Source organism: Macaca fascicularis, chromosome 5 (assembly GCF_037993035.2).
Source record: "Macaca fascicularis isolate 582-1 chromosome 5, T2T-MFA8v1.1".
Taxonomy (NCBI): Eukaryota; Metazoa; Chordata; class Mammalia; order Primates; family Cercopithecidae; genus Macaca; species Macaca fascicularis.
Window position 1 is genome coordinate 18,640,396 of NC_088379.1, and position 12,863 is coordinate 18,653,258.

Genomic DNA, 12,863 nt, shown 5'->3' on the forward strand with positions numbered 1-12,863 from the left:
TGGCATGGCTTTGAAACTCTGTGATCAAAGCACTTGGGAAAACATGTTAGGGGTACCCAAGAATATTTGGTTTTGTGATGGGTTACATGAGATGTTAAAGGGCTTTAATTTAAAGGCACAAAATAGCATAGACTAGAGAAAAATATAATATAACATATTCAAAGGTACCTGATGGCTCTTAGTTGTCATTACATGAGGTTATTACCACCACTGACCTTCAATCATAATCAGCTTCACATATATAGTAAAGAGTTGGACAATTAAGAATCCTGATGTCAAGACAGAACTTTTGGAATCAGAAATCCTTGAGTCTTCTCCCTTTCTGCCACCTGCTTAGTGGCCACCATCTTGGGCAAGCTCATTAACATCTATAAGAATGGATTTCCTCATCTAATATATTGGTATAATAACATCGATCTCAGGGTTTTTGAAATCATTAAATGTATATAAAGCCCAGCATGGTAGCTCTCACCCGCAGTCCTAGCTACTCGGGAGTATGTGATTATGGAGTATCCAGTGTGTGACTTAAAAGTACATGTGTCTTATAAAAGCACTCCATAATCACATACTTTTTTTTTGATGTGTTTATATGTTCATATACATCACTTGTTATAAAACACACTTTAAGTCCATCACAAAGCTTATATCTACCTTAAACAATGCGTGCTTGTATATAATAATTTTTTAAAAGAAAAAAATATAAATAATAGAAGGGCTGGAACACCAAATGAAGACAGGAATGATGCTAATATAAAAATACAAACCCTAAATTTTCTTTATATATTCTGAGGGTAAGCTAGTTTCAGGTTTTTCTCTAAGGTTTTGTAGGAAGAGAAAAATTGGCCACACTAACGCCATTTTAAAATATGCCTCCACCTGTAAGAGGCAGGGCCACCTGAGGTGAAAAGGTAAACGACTTGTGTAAGATTTGGCTAAAAGCCTAGAAATTAACTCAAGTCCTGGAACACGTCCTGGGACACGGCTCCCGGAACGATTGTTCAAGTCCCGGAGCACGTTTCGGAACGGTGCTCCAGGAACACAGCTCCCGGAGCGATTGTTTCAAAGTTGCTTGCTCGGAAGGGCCCTCCTGAGCAAACAACAGAGGGTGCCCAAAGTAATAATTGGATTTAATAGAAGGAGCTTACACGAAAGAAGAGCTGAACGCTGCTGTGGTCGTGTGCTGGGGGCCGCCCCAACTCCAAATGCAGGACCCCGGGCGTCCGCCTTCCGACTCCAGTGATGATTCTTCCTGCGGTCTGGTGAGCCTTGGTTACATGTTGTCTTCTATTGTTAGTTCTTTTATACCTACTTAAGGCTGCTTTTGCTGTGGTATTTGCTTAAACTTTTTTTTTTTTTTTTTTTTTTTTTTTTTTTTTGAGAGGGAGTCTCACTCTGGCACCCAGGCTGGAGGGCAGTGGTGCAATCTCGGCTCACTGCAGTCTTGCCTCCGGGTTCCAGCAATTCTCCAGTCTCAGCTTTCCAAGCAGCTGGGATTATAGGCGTGCGCCACCACACCTGGCTAATTTTTGTATTTTTCGAAGAGACTGGTTTTGACTATGTTGACCAGGCTGGTTTCGAACTCCAGACCTTAGGTGACCCGCCCCCGAGGGCCTCCAGAAGTGCTGGGATTATAGGCGTGAGCCACTGCGCCTGGCCTTGCTTACACTGCAGGCTCCCGGGCGTCTCCCTTCCGACTCCGCTGACCCGGCTTCCTGTGGTCTTATGAGCTTCCGGTTACATTTTATTGAGCTTTGGTTACATTTAGTCTTCTCTTGTTAAAAGGCTGATTTTCTATTGCTATTTGCTTAAAGTAATAAAGTTTTAGTTTACCCGTCCCTCCCACTTGAGTGCTCTGCTGTCCTTCCGACACCATCTTGAAATAGGTTTATTCAAAGATTAAAAAAAAAAAAAAAAAAAAAAAAAAAAGGCAGTACGAACTCTGCATTAATTCACAGACCCCATTACATAATGTAAAACAACCAGTCAGTAAAAGCAAAACTCTTCATTCATTACTGAGGTTCCTACGTGTGAAGCTGCTGGGGAGGTGACGGGAAGACAACTGGCTGCACCCCTCAAACACTGCTCTGGCAGCCCAGTCCCCACAGCTCCGGTTCTGAGCCCTGGCGTCCACTACGGTCTGGCCTATGGGCAGTACGCTCCTCAGTGTGGTTTCCCTCTCCTCTGCCCACACCTTGGTAACTAGACCTGCATTAATTAGCTTCCACTGGGTTATGCTGAGATAAAAACTACCCCCACACTTTAGTGTCTTTTAACAATAGTTTTTCACTTACATTGTGTGGAAATCACTGGAGGTCGGTGGCAGCTCTGCTCCACCCATCTTCTCTTCTTGAAGAGGATGGGTCTAGACTGAAGAGGCAGCCCCTATGTGGAATATGCCACTTCTGAGGCGGAGAGGAAGAATCTCAGCTGCCAGAAACAAGCAGTGCTCTTAAAGCTTTCATTCACACTTTGGGAGGCCGAGGCGGGCGGATCAGGAGGTCAGGATATAGAGACCATCCTGTCTAACACGGTGAAACCCCGTCTCTACTAAAAAAAAAAAAAAAAAAAAATAGCCAGGCGCGGTGGCGGGGGGCGCCTGTAGTCCCAGGTATTCGGGAGTCTGAGGCGGGAGAATGACGTCAACCCAGGAGGAGGAACTTGCAGTGAACGGAAATCGCGCCACTGCACTCCAGCCTGGGCAACACAGTGAGACTCGGTCTCAAAAAAAAAAGCTTTCATTCAGCTCTGACTTCTCCTGTCCCATGTCATGAGTGTGTCAGGGTGTAGTGTACCCTGCCAAAGGGGCAGGGACATGTTCTTCTCCCAAAAGAAGGCCTCTTGAGGGATAGAACTCTGGGGTGTGGTTGGAGGGTGTGTATAGGTGAGAGGATGGTGGAGGTGTAATTCTCTTACAGGAAGGGTGACTGCTGCTCAACGGGAATAGTAATATCATCTGCAGCCTTTTAAAACTTTGCTCAGCTTTCTCAATCAGAGTCACTTGTTGTCTCCTAGCATTCTGACCTTTACATTGTTTAGAGGAGAAAGAAAACAGAAACTCCAATTGAGGAGAGATGATACTTAGTAACAAAATCTTGGCAATAAATAAAAATATTGACAAAATGAATATTCATACATTTTTAAAAATGTAAACAAAATGTTTCAAAAATATGTGTTATTGTTTGCTATATTCCCTCTTTAAATTATCATGACTTCTTAAATTATCTTACCAGTACCTACCTACTCACTGCACACTTTACAGAAGAGGAGTCTTTCTAAGGCTGCTTATACATTTGCCACAGAACCAAATGGGTTTTCTTTACTATTAGTTTTATATATTCCTCTAGGTCATTAATTTTATAAAAGATTCAAGGGTATTTATTTGTGTTGGTAAACCATAATCCATAATTCTCATTTATTTATTTATTGTAGAGACAGGATCTCATTATGTTGCCCAGGCTGGTCTCAGACACCTGGGCTCAGGCAGTCCTCCTGCCTAGGCTTCCCAAAGTGCTGGGATTAGACATGAGCCACTGCACCTGGCCCATAATCCATCAATCATTGCACCAATCTACTATACCAGCCCTTTCAGTTATTTCCTGTTTTTTTTTTTTTTTTTAACTATTGTAATTTCACAATGCATTTGTCAAATTATTTTCCTTAAATTTTTTAAAGTCACATCAAGATTTCAAATCTTATCTCTTTTAAATCTCTTGGTAGTTAGCATTAATGGACATCCAGAAAAAAATACCAATTTTTATTTTCTTTAGGGGTCTCTTTCCTTTACATCTTTCATTATATTTCTTTAAAATTATTAATTTTTTAAAAGCTTCAAAAATTTTTGTGGGTACATGGTAGGTGTATATATTTTGGGGTTACCTGAGATATTTTGATAGAAGCATGCAATGTGAAATTTGATCTTTGCTAATCTTAAGGTAAATAATCATACTTCTGGCAACTGGTGAGTTGAGTGGTTTACAGATATGCTTGGTATATGTTTTTATATACATAAATACATATATACATGCATATATATAATGTGTATGTACATGTATCATACATATATACATATATATGCAAGTATTTTATATACATGTTTTAAATAGTTTCAAATAAATATGCTTGCTTTATAATTTTCTAATATTATTAATGTATTTTATACAGAATTTAAAAACAAAGTTATTTGATATGATTCTAAAGATCAGAGTTGTATAATCTTCTATAGTTTTGATACATTATTAAATTTCAAAAAATAAAACTAAAATGAATCCATAATTAATTTTTAAATATAGTATGATTTAGGCACCTACTTTTATTTTTAACAAAAACTTAGTCCCATTTCCATGTATCATTTACAAAATAATATTTTTAATTATTAATTTGACTACCACCTTTATTATATAATTTATTTTTTACAAGTTAGTGTTTTCTTACATATACCGTTAAGTGCCTATTTCTCTGCTACTACAACATAATTTAAGTTTTTGTCACTTTATATCATGTTTCTGTAACAGGCCAATCTCTCCTTCTCTCTTTTTAAGTTAAAAATATTTTTCCGGCTGGGCACGGTGGCTCAAGCCTGTAATCCCAGCACTTTGGGAGGCCGAGACGGGCGGATCACGAGGTCAGGAGATCGAGACTATCCTGGCTAATACGGTGAAACCCCGTCTCTACTAAAAAATACAAAAAAACTAGCCGGGCGAGGTGGCCGGCGCCTGTTGTCCCAGCTACTCGGGAGGCTGAGGCAGGAGAATGGCGTAAACCCGGGAGGCGGAGCTTGCAGTGAGCTGAGGTCCGGCCACTGCACTCCAGCCTGGGCCACAGAGCCAGACTCCGTCTCAAAAAAAAAAAAAAAAAAAAAAAAAAAAAAAAAAAAAAAAAAAAAAAATTTCCATATACATAAGTCCATATGAACTTAATTTAAAAACAATGTAAAACAAAATGTTTTTTAATTTTGTTAAATATATAAATTATTTTGAAAAAAATGCCACTGTTAGTATATTGTCTTCCTGTGCAAGAGCATTATCTCTCCATTTACTTTTGTAATATTTATGCTGACTAATGTGGTGTATTTCTAACATTGTGCACATTTTGTGAAATTATTTCTCATTTTTTAATTTTTGCCCATTTTCATTATACACCAGATATTTTCAAAATAATGGTCTAAAATTATCAATTTAAAATAATAAAATATATTATTGAAAATTTTCTGATTTCTGCCATTGTTTTACAGATATTACTCTTAGTCAAAAATTTTATCCACTGCAGAAAATGATTTGAACTCCTCCATTCTGATCAATTATGCTATTGTTGCCTTTGCAATAGCCAACTCACTTCAATTACAGTGGTGATTGTAGTATTCTTTCTATTCTTTTATTGTATTTAATTAATATCCTAGTGATTTACCATTAAGTATCATTCTGATAGTTAATTTAAGATGTTTTTATTCTTATTATTTGAAGGAACTATATGTCTTTATTGTAACATAAATTTATTTTATTAAAAAGTATTTAATTTTATTAAAGCATTTGAATTTATCAAAACAATTACATATTCCTTTTATCTTCCTTCTACATAGAACATGATTCATGCTTTTGAATATTAATTTGCAAGTTCAGTTCAAAATAGTGTTCTTCCATTGTATCATTTATTGTCATTTCCTTTCGACTTGGTTTTTTTCTTTCTTTGAACTGGCATTTCTCTTTATCTGGAAATAAAGATCTCTTTTCCCACACTGGGCAAGTCTGTGGAAACCAAGATAAACTAGACACATTTGAATGCAAAGATCCCATTGCCAACAAGTAGCTTTCCCATTTGACGTTTGGCTTGAAGTATGGTAAGAGGAGGGGTAGGAAAAATATGTAGTGAGAAAAAATACTTATATTTTTACCCCTACATCATTACTAGTGCCCATATTGCAGATATTATATACTGAACAAATGTTTGTTCTTCCATAGCATGTTAATTCCTAAGAGAGTTGGAAACCAAATGATTAATACACTCATTGTTTCTATTTATTTATTTATTTAGTTAGTTAGTTAGTTATTTCTGAGACGGGATTTGGCTCTGTTGCCTAGGCTCGAGTACATTGGTGCAATCAGAGCTCACTGCAGCCTCAACCTTTTAGGCTCAAAGGATCTTCCTGCCTCCACCTCCCACGTAACTGGGACTAGCGCATTTGTCTAGCACATTAAAGGTGGTTCCTTGTAGAGATAATGTACAACCACATATTTATTTACTATTATCTACCTCTTTATGTAATTTACAAATAGAAACCATGAACACCTGTGTATATATACATATGTCCTTAAATGTACATATGTATTTACTACCATGCCTGGCTTATTTTTAAATTTTTTTTGTAGAGATGAGGTCTCACTATGTTGCCCAGATTGATTTTGAACTCCTGGGCTCAAGCAATCCTCCCACTTTGGACCCTCAAAGTGCCAGGATTATAGGCGTAAGCCACTCATATTTGTAATAACAGAGTTCAGTTGCCTCATCAGGAGATATTTCTGAATTTTCTTGGTTCATTAGAACTAGAAGATCTGAATTCTCATCTGGTAATTTTGGTGTCATGTGCTTTCAAAATAAATAGAAGGTCTTCTTACTCATTTGGAATGTGTCAATTTGTGAACAATTGTGAATATATATGTAATAGAACTACTTTATTGAGAATGAAAGGAGTGCAGTCGAGCATGTGGATTATAATTTTACCCTCAGTCTCTCTCTCACAATGTCACTGGAACACCTAACCCTCTTTATTGCCTTTTCCTATACCTTATTCTCCTCACTTTAAACTCCATGTTTTCCAAGAGTAAAGCCATATTATCATCAGATTAAACAAGGCTCTGGCAGCTACTCTTCACTGTTACTATTCACCTAGAGTGTCTAGTGATTTTTCTCTTTTGCTGTTAAATAGCTTCAGAATGTGGCTCCTGCTCCCTACTCTATTCACAGTTGCCACTAGTCTTCTCACTCTTCCTACCATCATTCATGGCCTGGAATGGAGGTTTCTCTTCCATCAGTGACTATTGATGGAGAAAGAGAAGGGAAAGGGAGGGGAGGGGAGGGGAGGAGAGAGAAGGGGACCGGAGGGGAGGGGAGGGGAGGGAATGAGCTTCTTGCTCATTCCCCAAAGGACATGCTGAAACTTCTTGTGCTTTATGGGCTTTACTTTCATGAACGTTAAGATGTTTTCTTTTTGGGCATTGTCAGAGAACAATAAAAGGATAGCTTACAATCAAAAGTCTTCTTTTTTTAATAATAGTAAATTGATTTTCCAGGAACATCTTAGTCATAGTGTCAGTATCTGCCATATGGAAAAATTTTTATGAGTATCTGCCATACTTATCTGCTGTCTCTAAATATCTGCTATAAGTACTCCTGCCTTTCCTTTGTTTCAGAATCTTAATTTTTATATCTTAGTCCCAGTTTTCTTCCAGTATTTTTTATAGTAGGCCTAGGTTTTCATGCAGTAGAAGACACATTGGTCTACTAGGATATTCTACTATTCCCAAAGTAGACTTACTAATTAAGTTCCATGATCTTAAAAGATATTTGACTTTGTGGTTATCTGCCTTTTCTGTTTAAGGGAACATATCTGATGTTGAAGCCATTTTTTTTGCCTTATTTTAGCCTATCTTAAAGGTTACATATACAACCATTGATAAATTAGCAGGACCAACAAGTATTAATTTGGCATGTAGCTGCCAGAGCCTTGTTTAATCTGATGATAACATGACTTTACTCTTGGAAAACATAGAGTTTAAATAACACTTTTATAGAAATGATCTCATTTTATCTTTATAAGAGGACAACAAATTGTACTTCATTTTATGGGGGAAAATCTAAATAAGGCTTCGAGAAACTAAACCACTTGCCCATAGTTAGCCTGCAAGAGAGTGAAACAACTAGTGTTTCCCCTCAGGCTTTCTGTCTCTCATTACTAAATAATTAAATTTCCAAACTGTACTTTTGGACACCAGACATTGTCTTGAAGGGCTCATCTGTTTCTTATTTGAAACTAGATATAGTTTTGAAATCAACTCATCCTTCCCCTCTCAAACTGGTTTCTTCTCTTATATTATCAATATTCCCCCAGAAATCTGGGGGCCTTTTGTCAGCCATTAACCCTTCCCCTCACATACACACATAAATACTTGTCAAGTCCTAGTGACTTTCCTCCTAAGTGTTTTTTGAACTTTTCTCCTTACACAATGCTCCTACTTCCGTTTCCTTAGTTCTGAACCTTGAAACTCATCTCAGGAATCACTACACTGTCTTTTCAACTGGTGCTCTTCTCTCCAAAGATTTCTTGCCACCAACAGAGCATGATCAAATAGATATAAGACTCATTATATTAAAATAGATATAAGATCCACTATAAACAGACCTTTTTCTACCTCAGCAATACATCATTTGACACTCTCTGTCTTGTAGTCTATGCTTTAGAAATCCTGATTTACCAATTACCTACATTTTCTGCAGTTCATCTTTCTCTTATCTCTGTCTTTTCTATTTACTGCTCTTTCTGTTGGAGATTTCTTTATCTTCTCCATATGCCTCATTCCTTTTTGTTCACCCATTGCCTTCATCATGCAACTTTCACTAACATCTTCAATTATTGTGCAAGGGATCCCTTCCTGGTGTTGCTATAACACCACAATACAATGTTAATACATTTATTGCTGTACATTATTAGTTGTTAAGATTTATATTATTTTCAATGTGTTGGTATAATATATTTATCTCTTTATTTGATAATTAAATATTTATGTCAGATACCTTGTCTGTTTATATGCTCTCTCTCCTAATTAAACTATAATCTTTTAAAGGGAATTATTTTCACTGGCTCCTTTGTCTAGCATATTAAAGGTGGGACCTTGTAAAGATAATGTACAATCACATATTTATTTACTATTTATCTACCTCATTATGTAATCTATAAATAGAAACCATGAACAACTGTGTATATATATAGATATATCCTCAAATGTACATATATATGGACATAGAGGTGCACATATACATACATGAGATATATACACAAATATCCATGTGTGTATACAACATATATTTATGTGCCCTTTTTTTCTGTCCATCTCCAACTGAAAGGATGCATGTTCTTTGAATTTAAAGTTTGGAATATAAAGACTTGAAGAAATATTTTACACAAAATTCAACATCTGATTCTAAAATCCAAACCCTACTCTAAGGAATATGCTTGTGTGAGCCAGTAAAACGTATGAGTTGGGCATGAGTTGGATGGAAGGATATAGAGGGTTTTGCACTAGTTTCTCAGCTGCTCCCTGATTAGGATAATGTCTTTGGTTGTGTATTGAGGTCAAGTTGTCGACAAAGGTGACACTATCATCTTCCCCACAGTATTATATAAAATATAAAATGGTTAGTGTAAGTGAATCCAAGAATGTAGAAAGGTCAAATCCTTAGAAAAACTTCTGTAAATCACAAAGTCTGTGCATTCTGAGAAGTGAATACCAAAATAAAAATGCAATTTGTTTTATATATTGTACATAATCATTACACACTATGCAAACATATTCATTAAAGGGATTTTAAAGTATAGATTAAATTAGTAATGATGATTCAAATATATAATATTAAGCAGAAATATTTTGTGGATTGCTAAATAAGGGGGTAAAGTATATAATATCGTGGATAATTTGTTGGGCTTTTGGATAGGTTGAAAACACATTTTTCCCCATTTAAAATAAGGCATGCAGGCTTCCACTATCAGATATGTTGCTAACACCTTGTAGGGAAATAATTTGGGGAATACACACACAAACATAATATATATATACACACACACATATATATCACATTTTAATACATATGTGTATATATACATTTATATGTACATGTATATGTGTGTGTGCTTACATATCAATCATATGTAAAGCACATGAGACAAAGCCATATCACAGTCCTACTGCTTTACTACTGTTTTCCTGGTTATGAGATATGATTGATTTCAGCAAAAGTCTCAATACTTATTAAGTGGACCTACATTAGAATATTTTTTGTATTCTAATGCTGTATTATTAGAACATTTTAATATATTTTAGTCTTATATTTTGATATGTATGTTTCAATTTAAAATTTTTTTTTGTCTCGTATTAACAGCTTCCATTTTCTGACTAAATCACCTCTAATTTTATGTAAAGCATCTAATACACTGTCTTTGTGAAACTGAAGTCTGTGAAATGGGGTTCTATCTTTAAAAGAATGCAAGACTTGATGCCCTCTAATTGTACTGTTTTCCTTTTTTTTTTTTTTTTTTTTTTAATGAGTGGTTGGGACATGCAAGGTTTCTTTGTTTCTGAAGGGCCAGCATTCTGTATCAAATGTCACTTCCCCCAAATTAAGATTCTAACTCAATCTAAATGCCAAGCACCTCATCTACTAATTAATGGCATCTACAGATTCCAAGCCTAGAATTTCCTTTGATTTATCGCATGTTCAGACTTAACTGTTCTTTAGGGATATAAGTATCCTTATTTTATCAGTCCTAATAAAGCTCAATTTATTCAAATCCCTTGCAAGAACTTGAGCATCTCACATTTAAAACACAGTGATTATTTCTAATCCTTGTTAAGCAAATTACTCTAACCATCATACCATTGACATCTAGAGGAGCATATTCAGGGTTAGGGAATTCGTTTTTCCTAGCTGGAAAGTTTCACAGTGTAATGAACCTAGCTCTAGATCAGCAGTTCTCATACTCATCAAATAAGTGTAAGCATCCCAATCACCTGGAAGGCTTATTTAGACACAAATTGCTGAACCCCACCCCCAGCATATCAGAGTCAACAGGCCTTGGGCAGAGCCCAAAATTTGCATTTCTAACAGCTTCCCAAGTTACCTCATGCTGCTGGCGCCAAAACTGCACTTTGAGAACTATTGCTCTAGATCAAAACCCAACACTCTTAAAATTAACTCTTTATTAAACATGTAACTTTAAGTTTGTGCCTTATTCTCCCTGAGCTTCAAGTTCCTCATTAGCTCTGTAACAGTTCAGTGCTCATAAGGGCCACACACATGCTAGGCAGCTGAGCTATGAAAGAGTGAACATACCCAGGAACAATGGTCAGACCATACATAACAGTAGAACCTCTGTCCCAAAACCTCTGCAGCAACCAGCCCAGAAACCACAGCCTCTAAAGCTATTGGCCCAGAATGTCAGGACTTGGACAACAACTTAGAGCTTTTCCATTTTGACCATTTCCACCTCAGGACCAACTAAGGAAAACTGATTATTCTCCCCAAACCAACCACAATTCTAGATAACACAAATCCAGTTTTCCCATGTCAGAACATCCAATAAGGACACACTTGAAGCCTTCCCTTTGTTTTCACTACAACAATTTCCCATTTCCATGCTTGCCTTTGAATCTCTGCCAAACACAAGTGATTGCGGCTGACTCCTTTGCTATAGAAAGCTCTGAATATTTATGAATATTATGGAAAGCTAGTTAGCCTCTGCTTTTACACATTTGGGTGGTCTTAATTTGTTTTCACAGCTAGTACTGAACCAAAACTTCTAAGTTCAGTAGTATTTCTACTTCATCATAGCTACCACCAGTAAAAATAATAATGTCACAGTTGCATTTTTTTCCTAGTATGTTTCTCAGTTTTATAGGGGAGCCACTTTATATGTGAAACATTGTTTATTTCCTGGGAAAAATATGGATAAGTTGTTGTAAGGAGATCACATTTTAGGGTAAAAAAAATATCTACTTTACAACAATAGAGGTAAATGCAGAGTATCCTAATTGTGCACACAAAGAGCACATAACCCAAATATGGAGGAAGGAGGGAATCATTCAAAGTGGATTCAGTATAAAATAATCATTTATAGGATACATTTCTACAGGTGTAGGACTCTTAGGAGAGTAATGATAAACTACCCCACAAAAAAAAACTCCAGGCTCAAATTGCTTCACCAGTATTTTCTGCCAAACCTTTAGAGATTGTACTAATTGTATAACATTCTTCTAAAAAATTGAAGAGGTGGCAATATTTTTCAACTCATTCTATGATGCCAGCATTTCTTTGATACTGAAACCGGACAAAAGTGTTAAAAAGAAAGAACGCTGTAGACATAAAAGAAAAACATCTCTTATGAATATACGTGGAAAGGTTCTTAACACAATCTCAGCAAATTGCATCTAACAATACATAAAATAACATCAAGGCCAGATGGATTTTATATTAGGAATACAAGGTTAATTTAGCATTCACAAATCAATCATTGTAATTCCTTCTATGAACATACTTGTATTAGCTGTTTTTGTATTGCGATACATATCTGAGACTGGATTATTTATGAAGAAAAGAGTTGAATTGGCTCACAGTTCCATAGGCTGTACAGGAAGCATGATGGCTTCTGGTGAAGGGACAGCGGGCACATGTTATATGGCCGGAGCAGGAGGAAGAGAGAGAGGGGGAGGTACCACATGTTAAAACAACCAGATCTTGTGAGTATTCATTCACCATCACAAGGGCAGCATTGAGGGGAAAAATCTGCCCCCATAATCCAATTGTCTCCCACCAAGCCCTAACTCCACCATTGGGCATTGTAATTTGACATGAGATTTGGGTGGGATGTGATTGAATTATGGGGGTAGATCCAAACCATATAAATACTAAGAAAGGAAGAAAACATAGAATCATCTCCATAGACTCGAAAGGCATTTTACAAATCTAACACCCATTCCTAATAAAACTTTGTAGCAAATTAGGAACAGAATGGACTTACTTCAGCTTGAAAAATAGCCTATACAAAAATTCTACTTCCTGGTTAATTTACTAATTAAGTAGTTAATGAGTAATCATAACTC

General features: G+C 36.4%; 1 long non-coding RNA gene across 2 annotated transcripts in view; it reads left to right on the forward strand.

Moving 5' to 3' along the window:
* Positions 1-1,056: 1,056 nt before the first annotated feature.
* Positions 1,057-12,863, forward strand: part of LOC135970885 (uncharacterized) — a 440,877-nt gene continuing 429,070 nt past the window's right edge. For both annotated transcript variants that reach the window (XR_010586762.1, XR_012435305.1), the window contains exon 1: positions 1,057-1,259. This is a non-coding gene — a long non-coding RNA (uncharacterized lncRNA). The remainder of the gene's footprint in view (positions 1,260-12,863) is intronic.